General features: G+C 41.9%; 1 protein-coding gene and 1 long non-coding RNA gene across 2 annotated transcripts in view; one reads left to right on the top strand and one right to left on the bottom strand.

Annotated features, from left to right (window-relative positions):
- The window catches only part of LOC108573775 (zinc finger protein 395), a 161059-nt gene that overhangs the window by 1540 nt on the left and 139918 nt on the right, over positions 1 to 19601 (top strand). The window lies entirely within an intron of this gene.
- LOC108573776 lies at positions 2956 to 3739 on the bottom strand. The gene is made up of 3 exons (XR_001891407.1): positions 3698 to 3739; positions 3384 to 3599; positions 2956 to 3324 (listed from the first exon to the last, which is right to left on the bottom strand). It is a non-coding gene; the product is annotated as an uncharacterized LOC108573776 (long non-coding RNA).

Below are 19601 nucleotides of genomic sequence, written 5' to 3'. Positions count from 1 at the left end.
TTTCGTGTGCGTTTCGAGGAAGCGACCGGTCTCCCCGGAAATTTCGAAGCGAGATTGGGATAACCCTCGAGCGACGCATGTTCGAACGGTGACGCAGCTATTTTTACTTGTCTCTGTTGTCGTCGAGGCGCGTTTATCAGTAATGTTAATTCTACGGGACACGGGGTGGGTCGAAATAATTCGGCATCCGGCTTGTGACGAAGGGAACAATGGGAAATGTGAAGAATACTCGCATAGTGTGTTTTAAATTCAATTGATAAAGGAATGTACAATTGAGTGTTATATTGTTAAAAAAAGGAAGAAAGGGGAATAGGTTAGAAGTTTCACTTTTATATTTTACACGTATATTGTGCTACTTCCTGTTCTCGAAAGTTTCCCTGCGAATTGTATCGACGGGTTCAAAGAAAAACGTTAAGCATAACGAGGTTTGGATACGTCATCCGTGTACGGCTGCCGGGTCTCGTTGCATCGAGGCACAGGTTAGCGCGCACGAAGCGTGGCCAGTGCGCATGCGTGTCAGCCAGGCTGCCCCGTCGTTGAACGGCGTTCACGGCATGTGAGTGTTTCCATAGAGCGGGGAAAACGCGTTCTCGCGCGCGACAGCACGCCACCATCGCCGGTATCGATGACATGCTCGACGAATTGCAGCGGTAGCGTGTGTTTACGTAGGCCAGAGGCGACGGGCCAGTGATAGAGAGCAACCAAAAGGTAAGAGAAGCGTGTATTGGAGGATAGGGCACAGGAAACGAGACGCGCGGCGATGTGACAGCCGGCTGTTGCCGGGTGGGTGTGTGCGTGCCTGCCGTTAATCAGAAAATTTAATTTTCGTGACCTCGTTCCGCGAGCGAACTATACAGTGGCTGTCCTATTTATGCGGCGCGCATGAGCAGCGACACTCGCTCCCCCTGCCCTCGAACGGGATACAGAGGGATGGAAGGGGCAAACGCGTTACCTTGCAACGTTTTCTATCTGGATATGAACGCGCCCGGCGTTTCGATGCATTATCCGGCGTGCACACATACATATACACACGATCTGTTTCTTTGGATGCCGCGATGATTGAGAAATATTCAAGAGTAAAAAGATGTTCGATCGCAAATACTGGCTAGAAGTGAAGGGGACACGAGGGAGGGGTATAATTTACAGCACATGAACAACAGGTTAACAGAAGGAAATAACTGGCGTCTCACGACGCATCTATCGCCCGGCATTAGAGTCACATGATATACGAGTGCGATACCAGTTCGTCGATTTTCGACACGCCTTTCTCAAGTTACGGACGGATAGAATCCGCGAAGCGGTCGTTCGGACGAGCGCACGCGCATGCGCGTGCACTACAAAGTTATACACGCAGAGATACGCCTGTAGATACGGTTGCTGGGAGATACGAGAATTTTTTGCAGATTCGTAGAAAAGCGTAGCGAGCGCAACGCAATAAATACCCCATAAAACGATGGATAGCGCTATTACGGTCGGTCAGGCGTGGCAGAGAAATATACGCAGCCTCGATACCGCTACGTGGGCGCGGTTAGATTCGTAATGAGAGGCACTGGGCTGGTTGTCCGTAAAACGAGGCTCTCTTTTCCTCCCTCTCTCTTTCTCTCTGGCGTGTGTGTGTGTGTGTGTGTGGATGCGGGAGAGGTCGGTTTATGCGCGAAGCGAGTACGGTAGTACTTACTTGCCGGTGCACCGGCTATCGGTGACCCCACGCGGAACGCATTAGCGCAATATCTTTCTACCTCCGTTAGGTAGCTCAGGCGTGACCACGGTTCCATTTCGTGGAAACTTTGCTGCGCACGCGCGCACGCTCTACTCCGGGGAAAAATGAACCGGATCTGGTTAACCGAAGTGTCCGGTTCCGATATTTTTGCGTCCGCCAAACGTTGCCGGGCTGATTTGCACGTGTTCACCGGGAAATCGGTGTACAGAGTACTTTATTGCGGTGGTAAATACGCGTTCTTATCTAATGCCGGTGACATGTAGTTATAAGCACGTTTCGACCAGATATTATTTACAGTAGGTAGAAGCACGATCGCGGAATTATTCTTCTAAGGACGTAATTGGTTCTGTTTATCGAGTGCTTGTGCATTTAGAAACATATAAACTCGGTGGAACTTTTGAATTACAGTTTTTATTAGATGAAGATCACAGGAGGTTAAACATGAGAAATCCTACTTTATCGATTTTCTCATTTTTATGCTATCTGGTGGCTAAAAGGGAATACTTTAGTATGACACGGGTGATTAGGGGAACAAAGTAGGTTTATCCATTGGAAAGGTTTGAATGAATTTATGAAGTTAAGGGTAGCCTAGGAAGTGATTGCCTTATTTGAAAAAAGTCATTATTAACAGGGAAAAATACTGAACTAATGTTACAAAAACATCATTATTTTTTAAATGTTCAAGAGGGTCAAAAAACATATTTAACCACAAAACTACATAAAAACAGTTTCGGTTATATGAGTTATTTTGGTATTAAAATTGCTCCCCTATAAAAAAAATATAAAATCTCACTTATCGTATTCTCCCCTATGGTCTTCACATTTATACAGTCCAATAAAAAACAAAATGAATAATATTCTAAGGGACGTCATACTTTATTTAAAGAAATATCACTTACAAAGCTAGACTTCGACTATAAGTTAAAATATTCGTAACTGTTTAAAAAGGATCATTACTATCTCAATTACTATATGCGTCAGCCATTACGTCAGGAACTAAGATAATTCTGATGAACTTGAGTTCCCATGCGTAAAGATAAAAATGTTTTATAAGAATTTTTTATCACCATCAAAAGTGTAGATCACGATAAATAAAGATCATGCAATTCTTCGCACGTGCCATAGTTGCAAAGTTTATGCCAGATAAAGTCTTGACCCTCCTCATCGTTGTTACGATTAATTCTTAAATATACGTGCACACACGACGAGATATACAACAGCAGCAGGGTGTTCCTTTCATATTATTCTTGTCTTCCTCAATTCGTCCTGATCATCTGTAATCTTTAATCGCCATAATTAATGCGTCGATGGAGTACTCTGACGCAAGTGCTTCTCCACTTCGTTACCTGTTTACACATGCAACACATACAGGAACGTACATGGCTGACTTTTAGTGACGTCGAAGGTTACCGAAGCGTGAATCGGTAAATACTGGACGGCGTTTATCTGTTAGCGCAAGTACGTGTAAGTGGTAATTTTAAAGCTTCCGCACGTTCCGCTGGCTATCGTGCACCTCTTCTCCCGGCAAACATCTTGCATATGCAGTTTCGTAACGTTCTGTCCACGATTCGACACCTCGCCGTCTGACCAGCCTCATGTTAGCCCTGACAATAAGTCAATACGTAGGGTGGTGCTTCACCGACTACTTCTTTCTAGTGGTTACCTTTCAGGGTATTGTTCGCTCGCTGCGCTTACTTTCCATTTCAGAGTTTCAATTTTGGCGCAACGTGACTTGCCCGTCGAGTAATTAAAGGCGCTTTTTTTCTAAAGTATCTAAAGTTTCGTTCAATTTGAAGTAAGTTGAAATTTGAAAATTCCATTCTATTTGTGAAGTTTATTATTTGTAGAGATGTTGCATTTCTATCGACATCATGCGTATCTAGAATGATAATTATAGACGATCATTATCATTTTTATCTTATGTTAAGGAAATCATCAGGGCCACAAGATTGAAATAATTTTATGTTATATACTTACTGGAATATTCATGAGGTCCAGTTATTAGAAGTTGTACTATTGTGATTGATTAATGATCAGTTAATTGCGCGTTTTAATTATCTCAGTAAACGCCGCTTCCTGCGTTCAGAATGCAGTATCATTGAAGCTTCTACAAGTATCAATTCCAGAAATAATTAAATCACAAAGCACTTCGTGATCTGGTAAATTTTTTTTAGGACTTGTTTCGTGAAATTTCCTCTTAAATGTTTCTCTAATTGCATTGCACTTCGTGCTTTTCATCTTGCATGCACGTACAGTCATCGTGAATTTTCTCTGTAAACAAAACGACATAATTGGAAATTTAAAAAATCACCAAAGTGGGTTTCAAATAATTTAAATGTAAAAAAAACGTGCATTTCGTTTCGTGTCTTATACTTGTTTTCCTAAAATTTCTATTATTTCTCAAAAAATAGATAGTTAGGTACATTTGGGACACCTTGTATATACATATAAATCCATCTCAAAGAGACAGTGTGTTTGCCTCCTAAACTTTATGTTACTCGCGTGCTCTCTCTATCCGGATTCCGACAACCCCATCAAACCAACAATATCTCGCAATAAAATCGCCCCTTTTACAAATCTTCCCGGTTATCTCCGTGTATATTCTTATCACGGTTACAATCATCAAACGCGATCACCCTTCTATATATCCAACTATTCGAGTAGCTTCCGAAAAGTCGACACCGGCAGTTTTGGCCGGCCGGTGAAAGTTGAGCGTCACTGATGTGTGCATTTCACTGGGACGAAAAGGTAGCGCAACATTGTACGCGGTAATGCGTTTCGCCGTTAACGGCGCGATCCATCGGCTCTATCTACGGTCACCACGGAAATATCCGACCCGCGGGGCGCATTCGAAATAATGGCCGCGTTTAACGGTGTCACTGGTCAGCGGCACGGGCGTGAGACGATTGAGTAAGAGACACGGTCGATGTGAGCGCGAGCGCGAACGAGCAAACGCTTCGTGCGTGGATCCAAAGATAGATGTCCCGGCACCGGCTGACCGAACCTAACTGGCCCGACTCCTATATACATACAGGCGCATCCGCAACAACTGTTCGCGATGTAAACAAGCGGCTGTATGTATGCGTGCTGGCCTGTCCAGTCGGAGGGGCTGACGTAGTCACGCGGATGTTTCCTTCGTACCACGCGATCGTACGCGCTATCTTGCTGCCGCTGACGCTTCCGGTAAATACACATCTTATCTTCGATTCGTTCTCGTTCCTTTTCTCTCTCTCTCCCCTCGGGTTCATCCTGCGATCCCGACATTAGTCTCGAGGAATCTGGAATGTTTAATTTGTTAGGTCCGCGAAGAAGAAGAAGAAACCTCCCGTCCAACAGCTGCTGACAAACCGATTATATCCGCGGTGTAATTCATTGCTCTAGTTGGTTGCGCCGCGCTCGCCAGCATCAGGTGGCCAGTCTCTCTCTTTTTCTCTCTCTCTCTCGATCTCTCCACAGCTCCCCCTCCCTCCGTCTCTTTTCGTCATACGCTCGTTCGATTCGAGGTTACGAACTCGGCCGAGGGAAACTGATCGTAAAGGGAGGTTGATTGGCTGGCTGGTATCTTTATTCGGTGTGTTCCGCTCGTGTGCTCGGTGTTTACGTTTTAGGTGAAGGATCAGGGTTGCGATCCACGAAGACGGGTCGTGAATTCGCGATGGTCATCAGTAAATTGTAAACTGTAGTTTATCGAATGGGAATTCTGAAAGTTTTTACAGCAATCTTGTTTTATTGTTTGATAAAGCAGAAAGTTTCCTCGCAATCGATGTCGGAATGCAAAGTTCGTGTTGTTGATCATTTTCAAGGTTCTTGCATATACTTCGGCGTAAAATTTCTGATTTTTATTCGATACAATAGAATTGAAATGATATATCCTCGTTTTCTCCTGATACTTTTATTTTGCGTAACGTCGCGCATCGGCGTGCCGGCTCGAGCTGCCGCGCATGCGCACGAGTGCGGCACGGGCTATTTAAAATAGTACTCGAACAGGCCGGAATCTACAGTGCGTGCTCCGTTGCATGGGATTATGTCATACGTGCTTGTACCACTTTGCCGGTAAATAGGTTACGCAAGATGGATCACGGATGGCCACTCTGCATAAGTATTAACTTATAGTCGCGGGCCGGCCGGCGTCTCTGTGTCTGTGCATAGAGCGCTGTACGTCAGTTGGAAACTAGAAGTGATACTGGTTGAATGCAACTATTTTATCGCGGTAAATTGTTCGCGTTGTACATTAATACTATAGCTTCTTTTAACTAGAGAATTTAAAATTTCTTGGGAAATACGATTCGTAGTAAAACGTCATTAGTTTGTTAATTCCACGATTTTAAAGTCAAAACGTGTTTTCGAACGACTTCCAAACGTTCCCTCATTTTACATCCTTTATCTTAATTTATGTAATTATTTTGGGACACGACAGTTTTATTTCACTACTTTCATTTGCAACTGTAGAATAACAGATGGACGAATCTGTTATCTTGGAAAGGTCGACACGGAAAACGGGCATTCGTTTAGCATCTTTAAAAATCGAATCGGTAAAAATCGAATATGCATGAGGGAGAGAGAATGCAGATCGGTAACGAAACTGAGATCAAAATCGACGCTATTATAAGGACCAAATAGTTCAGAACGAAACATTAAGAGAGAGAAAAAAAAAACTTACATTCTTTTCTTATAAACGTTATGTTTCCTTTCCACGCAAAACACAGAGAAACCGAAGTTATGTCATAATTTCGGAGGTAGTGCTCAGGGTTCACCTTTCTCTTCGCAAAGAGTGCTGTGAGCTTGATTTCGGGTTTGGAAACAACATGGCGGTTAGTTGCGTCGACCGACCGTTGGAGGCACTGCATCCTAGCCGATCGCTTGTAAAGTCGGTCATAGAGTTTACAATGCAACGCCTTCTCTCTGCCCGGCTTGTACTATACAGCCTCTCTCTCTCCTTCTCCCTCCCGCCCTTCTTCCGATTTGGTTTACCGCGATTGCGCCCGTGTCGCAATCATTAGCACGCTCGAGTACAATTACCTTGGATATTGGAACAGCTCTATGCCACGATGCAATACATATGCATCGTACACGATCGCCCGCAAGGTTCCGTCGAAATGGGCGCGTAGTACGCGGGAGACGCGTAGACTTTTAATAAGTTACACACGCCGACGTGATGGCATGGAATTGCAAAATGGAACGCGCGTGCCGGTATGATTACCCGGAATCGTCAGTCTTGAATACCATCGGGCCGAAGTAATCGCCGCGATTCGCCCACGCAAGTCTAGCCGGTTGCATGAATACTACTCTCCACTGTTATTTAGACAGTGTATTGACCGTGAACGAAATTTCATTGTCCGCGTGAAAGTAAATCAGCATGCCGCTCGAAATTCGTGCCAAACCGGCGTCCTTGATTCTCGAACGCAACGCACGGAGTATTTAGACGGGTAATTGTTAATCGTTTCGACGAATATTCGGAACGTGAAAGTCAGTCGCGTTACGAAATTGGCACGAAGTGCGAAATCAGCTGATCGTGGGCATAACGCGCGTAAGTTTATGCGTCTTCGCTCCCACTCTGTAATATTGGTCGTAAACGAGTTGACGTAACAATGCAGCACGCGTCATAAATTATGATCGATAATGTAACCTTGTACGCGCGGAGGTAACATATGGTAGAATATACATCGTCTCTGGGACTTTCTAACAATTTCTGTCAATAATACCGAACGAGAAGTGCAGCACACGCGCTACGACAACGCCATAGTAAAACTTCACAAAGCAGTACTTATCTTTACTATCCAATTCATCATTTCCAGTCAGGCTTCTTGGCGACTAATTAATCAAATGACCAAGTAGACATACGTCTATTCCACGAAATGATCAGATCGTGTTAGTAATGGTAATGAATTTTCGCATTCGTCATTCGAGATTCGAAAAGAACACGTTCAATTGTACAACATAGAAACCGTATGGCGTGTTCCGTAGCCAGTGGAGTGAAGCCGACTTCGCGTGGTTCGATGGTGCTGCCCCTAGCGAGCGAGTGGCCAGTGCCACGAAAAGTTAGTACGCGTGCCGTACTGCATAGGACGCGCGAGGACGCGAGGAAAAGTGGCGCGTATCTGCTACACCGAGAGAAAAGCGAGGTCGGGCCTTTCTCAGAAAAGTAGGTCGAGAAGGTACCGATCGTGTACACGGACGCGTGTAGCGTTCCACGCGCGCGAGATTCACAGGAAAGGTATCGTGTGTTTTGTTCGTCCCTGTAGCAAACGCGCGTGCAATGCATCCCGTCGACTCTCACGGACGCGGTGAAGTATTGGGAAAACGGGAGAAAGAGTTCTCCCGCGCAGAGGCGTCGATTGAGACTTGTTTCGCAGCTCGTTACGCCGCTGTTATTTCCCGCTGTTCTATGACTTTCCAACGTAGCGATCTTCCTACTACGTGGAACGAGATAGGTGGCCTTCTGTGTGATCGATCGAACGATTTCCATCGGCGAAAAGAATTTTACTCGAGGAGTAGGTGGCCACGAGAATTACATACCAAGTACCTTATTGGATGTCGTGTGTCGGATGATTTAACGAGACGGATGAATAAATTACTCCTACGAGCGTGGTTACCAAGGTAAGGCGTGTTCAGCTATTTACATGGTGGAAATAAAAAAAAAGAAAAGAAAAATAAACAATTATTAGCTGGATGATCTGACCGGGCGTTGAATAATCGATCGACGAAACACCGTGATTACACCTTTTCCACGACCATTGTGAGAGACAAGGTGCTTGCGTGTGGGTATCTATGGAGGTTTCGAAACACGTGGGACGGTGCGATCTACCTTCGGATATCGTTTTTCCCCGGAGGGAGAGAAAGATTTATCGATCGAACTGTCCTATCAGCTTTTAGCTGAGAGAATCAATTGCTAAATATCATCGAACACATAGCATAGATCGTGCTGGATCGACCATCGTTTCCATAGTATCAATATATTTCCCATGATGCATCTCTCTTCTCCTTTTCTGTACCCAGTTCGCACTTCTCCGTCTTTCGTTCGTATCGCGATGCGCGCGCATCTCAGATGAAAAATCAGGTGACGGCGGACGGCCGGCCGGCCGGCTGCCTGCTATCTACCAGAGGGGGCTAAAAAATGAAAACAAACTTTCGCTGCGTAGAACGAGAAGCCGGAGCGTGTTCACGTTCACGCGGCGCGGGTTAAGGCGCGTGTAAAGAGACGGAATGAAGAGGCGGCAGAGTCGTAGGTGGTCGAAACGGGACACGGGGAAGCGGGAAGCGGTTGAAAAGGGGGCCAGGAGAGGGGCGAAAGGCGGCCACATACTCTCGTTGTAACAGAAGAGAGGAGCGTGTGCCAGCGTACATTTTACGCAACGTCGCCTGTGATATAACGAGCGCGCGCACCGCGCGTATAGAGAGAGAGAGCCCAGCCGGCTAGCGGCGCGATATAGTTGCGCTTCTTCGCTACGTAGGGCACGCACATGCGTCGAAAATGTATACAAACGCGAGAGAGCAGGATCAACGGTAGCGCGGTATATACGTGTATCTCTCGGTGTGTGTGTTCGCGCCGGCATTGGGCCGCGTTTACCCGGTTTCGCTGGACCCGGCTGAACACAATGACCTAAATGATATCGTGAACTGGGTCGCAGCCTAGATACCGCCGCGGGCCGGCCTTTTCCCGCGCCCGCCTCGACAATCGGCAAACGTAGTAGTATCTCGCTCGTGCCGCGCGACCGGCAGCCCCAGATTTTCACTTTCGCGCGGGTGAACGTTGACACTCTCGCCTTTCGATAACGCGTCGCGGAACTGGATCGAGTACTCTCTTATGCATATACGTGTGTATTACTGCACCATATGGATTTCTCTGTATGCTCACATACACTGGACAGCATGTGTGCGTGTAATAGGTCTCGTGGTTGTTCGGATGAGCAACGGTCCGTAAGAGCATAGTCGATGAATGAGTAAGCTCAGCTTAGATGATAAACTTTCTTTGTTTGATGTCTTTGGCTAGGATGGTAGAGGGGGTAGAATTTTAAATGACCAAACGGACAATATACTCGCTTGTTAATTTCATGCACTGGGTTAGTAAGGTATTACTGAAGGATTATGATTAAAAATTTTCATTTACTTATAACCTTTTGTTTATTTTTTTTATTCTATCAATGGAAATTATTGATAAACTTATCGGAGGGAAAGCATATTTTTAAACTTGCAGACTGATTTTTATTTACTTTTTTTAAAACTGTTTTAATTGCAGCCAATTATCCATTAAGTTTATCGCGATTTTAATTTCTTTTAATAGTTTGAAGAGTAAGATCTTAATAATTACGTTATCAACTTTTTCAGATATTAACAACACACTTTCACTGTAAAATTAAGCGAAACTGCGGTGTGACGAAATAACTCAGCTGATGTCTATCTAGTATCGTGAAGTACAAGGAATAATTAGAGGTACTACGAGAACATAATTCGTCGTGAACTGTTCAACGGAAGATTAATTTAGCACCGGTCTACCGAACTACGGATAGGAGGGATAATTTAGCTTGGACTTTCCAAATTACCGTCACCGTAATGGCTTCGATGATTCGAGGGAAAACCCTGGCGATCATTAGCACTCTCTCAGTCATTATAAATCGTGCGTCTTGCCGGGTGTTTCGGCGGATATACGCGAGCGAAACACTTTTCTCCGTTTGCTTTTCCACGTGGACGCCATTGCACCACGAGTGCACGGATTACCGTTATCGCCGTTGCGTGACCTGCTTTTTGGTACATACCTTCTTTCAACCGGGGAACACTAAAAGAGAAGACAAACGGAAATACCAGAGCCCCATCGCCATAATCATCGAAATACACTCGTCGCGTCCTGTACTTTCTTTTCGGATTCTTCGAAACATTCTCAAGTCTTGTAGCAACTCTTGCATTTCTTTGCTGAGATGAACGCGATATAAATGCAAGAATTTACGCTTTTTTTTTTTTGTGGAATTCTGAAATATTTTCCGACGGATGGATGGATCGAATCAATTAAAATTTGTGCGTTGCTTATTTGGTTCGGTAGATTACGGAAATATTATGTCAAGTACAATGATTACACGTAATTATCTGGAACGGTATAAATTAGTGGAACAGTCTGTGAGGTCGACTAGTAAATTAGAAATGCAAATTGATAAAAGAGAGAAATAATCAATATTTGCTTTTTTCTAAAAGATAATTTAACCCGTTTGACGTGTTCGAGTTTCATGCAATTGATATGACGTAGATTGTACATAGTTTGTCCTAGAATTTTTAATCCTCGGTTGATAATCTGGATCTTTGACGATCTACGCGAAATTTCACTCTGGTGTTTCTTCGATTTTTGGATAAAGTTTGAAACATTTCACTTAACGAACAATTGTACGATGTAGTAGAGACTTTGATAAGTATCTCTGAATTTTTTCAGATTTTTATAAAGCCTAGAACAGTAAAAAAATTAGACCGGAGTGTGAAGAAATCTTTCCTGGGTCATTAATGACCCAAGCGAAATTTCACTCTTGCATTTCTTCGATTATTGAAAAAATTTTTGAACATTTCACTTAACGAACAATTGCATAATGTATTAGAAACTTTCATAAGTACACCAGAATTTTTTCAGATTTCTTGAAAGCCTAGAACAGCAAAAAAATCGCACTTGGAAGTGTGAAAAAATATGTTTACCTACGGAGGATAAAGAAATTTTAACAATATTAAAAAAACTTCTACAGTTTCATTAAAAAGTAAGAAAGAAGAAAAGAATGGTATTTCTTTGTATGTCCAATTTCATTCGGAAAACTCGTCGATATTTCCCCGTTACTCGAGGAAGAAAGTTTCTTTCGCGAAGCTATTCCGCCTTTTGTCTTAAACACGCTTTCGCATCCGAAACCGTGAAAACAGGAAAGAATGTTTTCCTTCGAACGTGTTATCGGTTGTACGCGTTACTCTCCCATTTTCAAACCGGAGCTTCTCGAATTTACACACCGATCGTGTGACACAGTTGATAAATTTCAGGCCGAGCTGCTCGCAGTCCTTCGTTTCCAAGCTTGTAAAATTCGAACAATAGCCGCGTCGTCGATTTCCACGGGCGGCCGTGACGTTATGCCCGCACAATGACGCACAAAGAGTAGGAAGAGCCGATGACAAGAGCGTTAAGGCCGCGGACCGAGTGAGAAATTACTGGCCGGGCGTCACCCGTGACTGCCACCGTTTTAACGTCACGATTTGTTTGAAATAGACCGCTCTGAAATGGAGCGAGGAAACGCGACCGATCTCTCTGAGATCGGTCCCCTGATAACTTTCGAATTATTTGCAAACTCGAATGGCAGGATTTTGAGCCACCCTGTCGTTCCGGTGGGTAAAGTTGCGAAACTGAAAAAACTTAGTTTTTTTTTTTTGCACTGCAGAAAAAACCACGGTCGATTAATGCGAAATCACCTTTTGCATCGATCGATAAGATAACTGTAATTATGCAAGTCAACGCTGTGTAATTAATAGTATTAGATTATTTAAATTTTCTAGAATTATAGTATTTAAATGATGAAAGTCTTTTGAGTTCAGTAACCCGGTAAAGCAGGAATCGTAGCGTGATTGATGAAATTAATTAAGGAAAATTTAAGCAATCAACGCTGTGTAATTGGCACTGTTAGATCGTTTGAATTTTCGAAAATTGTAGTATTTGAATAATGAAAGTTTTTTGGAATTTAGTAATACTCTCGGTAAAATAGGAATTATATCATAATTAACGCAGTTAATTAAGAAAAATTTGAGCAATCAACGTTATATTAACAACTCTCCCAGTGAAATATTTTCATTTTCTACATTATATCAAATTGCACAGTCAGTGTCAATATCATCCCATAGTAAAATTGAAGCATTTTAAGCTGGTACAAAAAGGTTTCCCGGTAAATTCTTACACAATGTCTAGAATATTAGGCGTTAAATCTTACAATGCCTCGAGCAGAGTAAACAAATTAGAATGCAGATATAAATCCCTTTGTTATGATTCTATTTCGTGCACGATTCCAACCAGAATATCTCTGGCTACAACTAAACTCGGTGGATCCAATTAGTACCAGAGGGACTTCCCCAGTTTTACGTGTCTATTTTATTTTAATTGCCCACAGTTAAATATAAACGAAACCCCTTATTATGGACTTTACCTTCACAATTCTTCATAGTTTTTCAAATGTTATACTTACCAATGTTAATTTCATCGACTAATTTCTTCGAGCTTAAATTGACATTTAAATTGGACAATCTACTCCATTTATACGTTCTGTCTTCAGCAAATTTTTATTAACCTATTCTTCACCATCAAACCTAACTATACAGGGTGGACCATGTAAAACTGGCCACCTAATTATCTTCTTCAGCTCTAGGAAAAATACTTCTTTATAAATACTATTTTTTTCTGTGTCTTTTCAAGATTAGGAGACTTTGCAGACTTTGATGTGCATTTAATCATGCACAGTAGCATAATTTCACAACGACCTTGGACCTCAAAATTCTAAATCAAGTGTGAAATATTCTAATCGTTAGTTGCCATTTCTTCCATCTTATTTACTTGTAGAAATTATTTTTAAATTAGGTATAAACATTTTCTCGCACTCTACCATAGGTAGAAAAAAGATAATTAGCTTGTTTTACTTCGCCCACCCTGTATACGTCAAAAGCACCAAATATCGGAGCTTCTCTTTGTACATGAAATACAGTAGTGATAAATATCCATTTCCCTCTGTAAAAATATCTTTACCTCGGCAACCTGACCTAATCAGAAAAACAGCCGTGACTAAAGGAACACGTGCAAAGTATCATTGGTTCCTTTCCACTTTTCGCAACCGTGCAACAGAAATACCAGAACTGAACCTAGAGGTCCAGAGTAACGTTTATCTGAAATATCGAAATCCCGATCATTCGCGCTCGTTCATGGAACGCCAAGCACGTTGCCACTTGACTAAGTGCCCATTGAAAGTGACTCATTTGTCGATTCCCATTTACGGCGATCCTCTACTTTTTTTCTTTTTCCTCAAGTTGAACTTCGTGCGCATAGGGACTGGTCGCGGGGCGACTAAAGCCTGATTCACACCAGCGGTCACGGTACGATCAGTCGTAATCTAGGATTTTATCAAGACGTTCACAGTTGATCGGAAACAATCAAGTCTCGTCGCAGTCTTTCTCATTTCTGTCATACCATTCACTGCAGTTTCGTAGAAATTCTATCAAACGCTCGTCAGCCATGTTTCTTTTCGTCACGTGATCACACGTGATCCAATGAGAGCATTCACCTTAGTAAATCTCCAAGGGAAAAAAAAGCACTAGAAATTTTTCCAAAAATCTGATCCTAAAATTCATCTTTTTATTTCTACTATGTCGTGTCTTCTATTTCTACACTACATACGAATGAGCCGTCGCGCAAGCAGGATTTTCCGTTAAAAATATTACTATCCATTCAACTGGACTTCCCCAAAGATTGAATCCTGAGTGCGCCACTGAACCGCGGAGTTAGTTCGCTAGCGATCAAGATCGCGGCGGCACTCCTGACAGGATTCGACTGAGAACGGTCGACAGTGGAAAACAAGCATAAACGACGAACGTTAGATAAAATTTTCTTTCTTTCACCATTGGAAATGGGTTATGAAAATGAAATAGTCTTTTAACTTTGTGATATGCTATTTATTCACGGACTCAGAGGAAACGTCTTTACGCTATTGAATCTTCTAGAGGACTGTTTCTTGGCACCCAAAAAGAGAGTTGGAGAGTCCCCTTATACCTAGGAACTGTTTACATTATGGTATCGCATTGTGCAGTGCGTGACTCGAAGACGGACACCAGACACATCTGGTGGAAGGCTTAGTGCCTTTGTTTCAAATAACGCGGAGACATTTTTATCCTCACTTGATTATTTCCATAGGGTGTTGTTAGAAATAATCCAACATTCACGAATAAAAATCGAAAGAGTCCTGCTAGGGGACTTGATTGTTTCTAATCGTTTTGCGAATGCCTCGGTAAAATCCTAGATCGTGACTGATCGTGATCTGGCGACCGTACCGTGATCGTTAGTGCGAATCAGGCTTAACTCCGTCGTTTGTCTAACTGCGAGCGAGCAGCAGAGAGAAGGAGAGCCGGTTTTCGCGCACACACGCTGCAACATTATCTGCCAGCTGCTAATCGCTCGGGTTCGTTCCTTATTCAGTGTCGTAAATAAGTGTCGTGGATAGCGTTACGAGAACGAAGCGAGAGGGGGAGAGCTGTTGACGGTGTTGAGGAGTGACGTCACCGGTAGCAGCTCGACACAGTGACACCGATTGCCGGTTCTACCGGGAGGAACAATCAGGCCGGCCAGCAGCTGAACGATTCCTGCTTTGCTGCTGCCTGTGTCTTACTTGTCACGATTGTAGTCACTCGTGCTGAACGGTCTCGCAACGATATCGCCATAGAGAACGAGGAAAAACGCTTTCCTTTCTGATAACTGTGCCCTCTGTCTTACGGCTCTTTGTCTCAACGGGAAAGTCTCCGCCATTTTCCGACACTTTCTTACGGAATCCTTTTCAATTTTTCTTCTCTCTCTCTTTTTGCTAACTGAAAATTTACGTTTGAGCGGACACGAGGTGATTTCATATGAAGAAATAAAGAAAATATAGGATTGACTGAGGAATTATCGAAAGTGGTGCAATCCGATTTTTCTGGGAAATTAAGCCTGGGATGGACAAATTTTATTCTACATTCCTTTTTTATTTTTTTACACATACTGTACATGACAATTCACTAGGTAATTTTCTTTGTTTCAATCAGATGTGAGTTGGAATCTCTTTTACGGTAAATTTTCGTCAACTTTTGTAATTATTTCTTTTCTTAGATAACAAAATCCTCCGGAGATGAGTATCTTTTTCCAAAGAGGATTTTCTTAGTTTCTTACTTTCTTTATGATTTTTCGTCTTACATGGAAGGTCTTTTCCTGTTCAAGTGGGGAGAATCCCATGTTACAGGTCTTGCAGAGCCCTTTTAAGGTAATTTTGTCGTGTTAGGTGCTTTTACAGATGAAGTCTTTTGACGTCATACTTGTCTTTGTCTTATCGAGGATTCCTTTTCTGGCGTCTTCTTTCTTTGCGGAAATCTTTTTGCGCCAACTTTGTCAGAGCAGATATTTTCTGTTTAGAAAGAATATTACGTACGTTTTTTGGGGTATTAAGATTTCTCGAAATATATGATCTAGCTTGAAGAATCGTTAAACAAAGAATTACGGTGTAAAACGAGGAATAATTTCATTTATATAATTGGGAGATCGAGGATTTCACGGTGTTGCAAAACCTAATTTCACCGTTGATCGTTAAACATCACCGTAACGTCTGCTTTCTTCTAAATTCGCCAGATTCAATTAAAGTGAACCGTTCCACCGATATGATCTCCTTTTACGACCCCCTTTATGGCTGTAAATTGTAGCCGCCAAGGGTGATCGAAGGTTGGGCAGGTCTATTCGTTCGGTTTTGATCATCCGTGAATTCGTCGGACGAGATAAAAGTTTGATAATGAAGCGGTTTGCAACTGTTAAAACGAGCTTTCGTATCGATAAACTCGTCGTTAAGATACCTTTACAGTTCGGTGTGCATTCTGGAAGTTAATTGTAAGTGTTTCTTCTGTAATTTCGTCGGTATTTATGGCAAATTTCCTGGTGATAATTGAGAGCTAACGATGATCGATAGTAATCTTCTTTGTGAAGCCTTTTCGAACATTTTATGGACCTTGTCTTCTAGCCCCTTTTTGTCAATTTTCATTCTTAATTAACTATCGAATGTATGTCGTCTAGAAGTAGGTATAGTTTGGGAATTTTTTTCATAGGTATGCAGTAAATGAAAAATTTCAATTTTTTCACAGGATATAAGTGTAACTTTCAGCTTTCTCCTTGAATTTTTGAAAGTAAAAATGTCACAAAATGGAGGAGTTATTTGTTAGGTTGTGAAACGACTGATGATAAGATTGGAACGTCTGAAATAAAAAAGTTCTTGTTGATTTATAAATAAAAATGTGTAATATTATCTATAGTGTAGCATACGATATTTCGAAATTTTAATTACCATAGAAACGATGGCAGTTTGAAGAAAGAAACCTCTTTTATAAAAAAAAAAAATTAACTTCAGAAGCTTCTAAAAAATTAAACAATTGAAATAACGAGAAAATCGTACGCTACATTGTGTGCAATACATTTTTATTTATAAATCAAAGAGATCACGTGGAAGAACTTCGACTCGTTCAAAGATCCAAACCTAAATCCCCACGTTTGATTTAAAGAATGCGTCGATGTTCTTATAAAGAACATATGACTCATTAGGTTTTCACAGAACGTTTCAAATTGAAGTCTGAAATCACCGTAAAAAGAATTCAGTAGTCGAAGAACGGCGAAATTGGCAAGGGGAAGTCCCCAAAGTGATAATTTCTCACTTATTGTTTATATCGACAATCATCCACAGCGAAGGGAAAAAAATCGTCCTCAAATCTTCAGGTAATAAATATATTTACTCTAATATCTCGAAAACTATCAGAGACAAAGAAAAAGAAAATTTCTTTTCAACAAGAAATTCGAAAAATAAAAAATAATAAACAAATTTGACCAAATATATTTACTACCCTCATAATTGAGGGCGAGTTTCACCCTTTCTACACGATCGATTGTCGATAAAAAAGAGTACGTGTCGAATATTTGTTTCAATACCGCTGTATACCAAAGTTTCATCAATATCGATGATTATCACTTAGAAACCTTCCATTTCGAGCGTATCTCTGTTTAATTTCCCGGAAAAAGTGCAAACTCTGCTGGACGAGCGGCAACACGAATTGCATTTTACGTCGCATACCGAGTTCCCTTGCACCTTGCACCATTAGTATTCATCGACATTTCGCGAACTACCGTTTGCGTTTCGTGAAACTCTCGTGGTATGCCTTATCTTGGCGAGATAATTCGCCCGTAGGAAGATTCCTCGAGCATCTTTCACGTTCGATGTGACGACATCGTTGCAAGAGGCGAACGAAAAATTGCCAATCGAATCACGAACAATTGATTGCCCGTCTCTTCCTTATCGCACTCCGTTTTCCTTTCCCCGTTGTCAACAGAAATTCGAGTTAAATATAAAACGTATCGTCGGAGATCGATAATATTACAATAGAATTTCTAAGGGGGACACATCATCTCTGTGTTCGTATTTTCATTTACAGTTCTGCCGCGATAACGATTTCATAAATCATTGTTTTCGTTGCTCCCAATATTATCAAATTCATCCGCCAAGGCTAGCTTTTGTGGCAGATCTTATCCGCAAATAATCAGCTCGAATGCTTCGTAACTCTCTCTCTCTCTCTCTTTTCGTCTCCCTTGTGAAACAGTCTTATCAGCTGATCGACTGATATATTCGCGAATTTTTGTTTACGATAGAATTTTTCATCCTTCTTCCTCGTCTTTGATAAGATGAAAGAGACGGTCACCTTTCCCTCTGACCGACGTATCGTACCAGTCTCTCTTTTTTTATTAACCCTTTCATTGCTCTTGGTGACAGTGAAAATTATGAAAATTTCTCACCTTAATGTAGTAGTGTCCGTTTTTTCTTCGGTAATCTTTTTCAGTTACTTTCGCTTTAATTTAATGAAACAAATTTCAAAATACAAAATTTTGCAACCGTGATTGAATATTTACCATGCACTATATACGTTGCGTGATAAAATCTGCCGTAGTGAAAGGGTTAACGCACAAGCTTGCGTACAATTTGCCACAAGAGCATTTGGTAGATAGATGAACTTTTAGACTTTACGTTGATAACGATATATTTCTGCTTGTGTTGTCGGAACGAGCAATTTTCCTGTGAAAATTACTGGAGTTGATTGTTTATCAGGCGTGTGCGTGTAAGATCTATAGGGTGTTTTCTGTTTTTGAGTCTTCTTGGAATTTCTGTAGTATAGGAGCCTAACGTGACCGTTTCAATTATTTCTGATATCAGTGGATCGATGAAAATTTATTTTGTCACAGATGACACGATTTCAAAGGATCTTCAAGATCACGACCCTACCATTTTCCTGTCTCTTTTTAAAATAATTTTCACTCTCGAGAGTTACTCGCGATAGTTTTACTCTCAAACGTAGACGTATCCTAAATCCTAAATCAAATCAGAGTTAATTTGGTGAAAAATTGGTGAAACACTTGGTGAAAAATATATGAAAATTTGAAGGGTTACTCCGTGCATCCCGCCTTTTCTGGCATTTAGAGCACCTCTGACTTCAGTCTTACAACTCCTTTCAGCAATTATCTACTCTCTGTCCAAACCACAGCCACTGTAACAGACCAAGACTTGAAACCCATCTAACGTAAAGATTTTTTCTTTGGTATTTCGATTTCTAGGCATCAGTAATGGCAATACTCAGCCCATAAACAAGAGTTACTAAATCTGTAGACTGCCATTATACCAGAGTTATCCGTATCTTGCAAAAATCATCATTTCGAGCAAGTTTTTCCCATCCAAGTAACCGCCGGACTATCTTACTCTTCTAATATCAAACAAGACTTATTTTCTTGCGATAAAAATTATAAATCTTCGATTTTATACTGGAAGGGCTGCAGCAGCCCTTACAGACGAGCCGCCACTGCCAAGAACGCGTCTCTCTGTGCTAGAGAGAGGAGCTATCGTTCGGTTTGTCGCAATAAAATTTGCACTTTCCACTCGTTGTTCCGCCCTTTTCCTTACCGAGCAGCTTTTTGCAGGGAATGTTTGCTCCGTTCTCTACGGGATAGGAATGCACTCGCAGCATCTTGCCGGAATGGAGGCATACCTCTTCCCTTATCCTCGTACGGATCTCGAAAGGATGCGAGCCTCGAGATCTCTCGTCCGCGAGTATCGCGATGCGTCGTCGTTTCGAG

The sequence above is a fragment of the Habropoda laboriosa genome, unplaced genomic scaffold (assembly GCF_001263275.1).
Source record: "Habropoda laboriosa isolate 0110345459 unplaced genomic scaffold, ASM126327v1 scaffold126, whole genome shotgun sequence".
NCBI classification, from domain to species: domain Eukaryota; kingdom Metazoa; phylum Arthropoda; class Insecta; order Hymenoptera; family Apidae; genus Habropoda; species Habropoda laboriosa.
The sequence above is the reverse complement of the archived record's forward strand: the minus strand, read 5'-3'. Positions and strand labels throughout refer to the sequence as shown.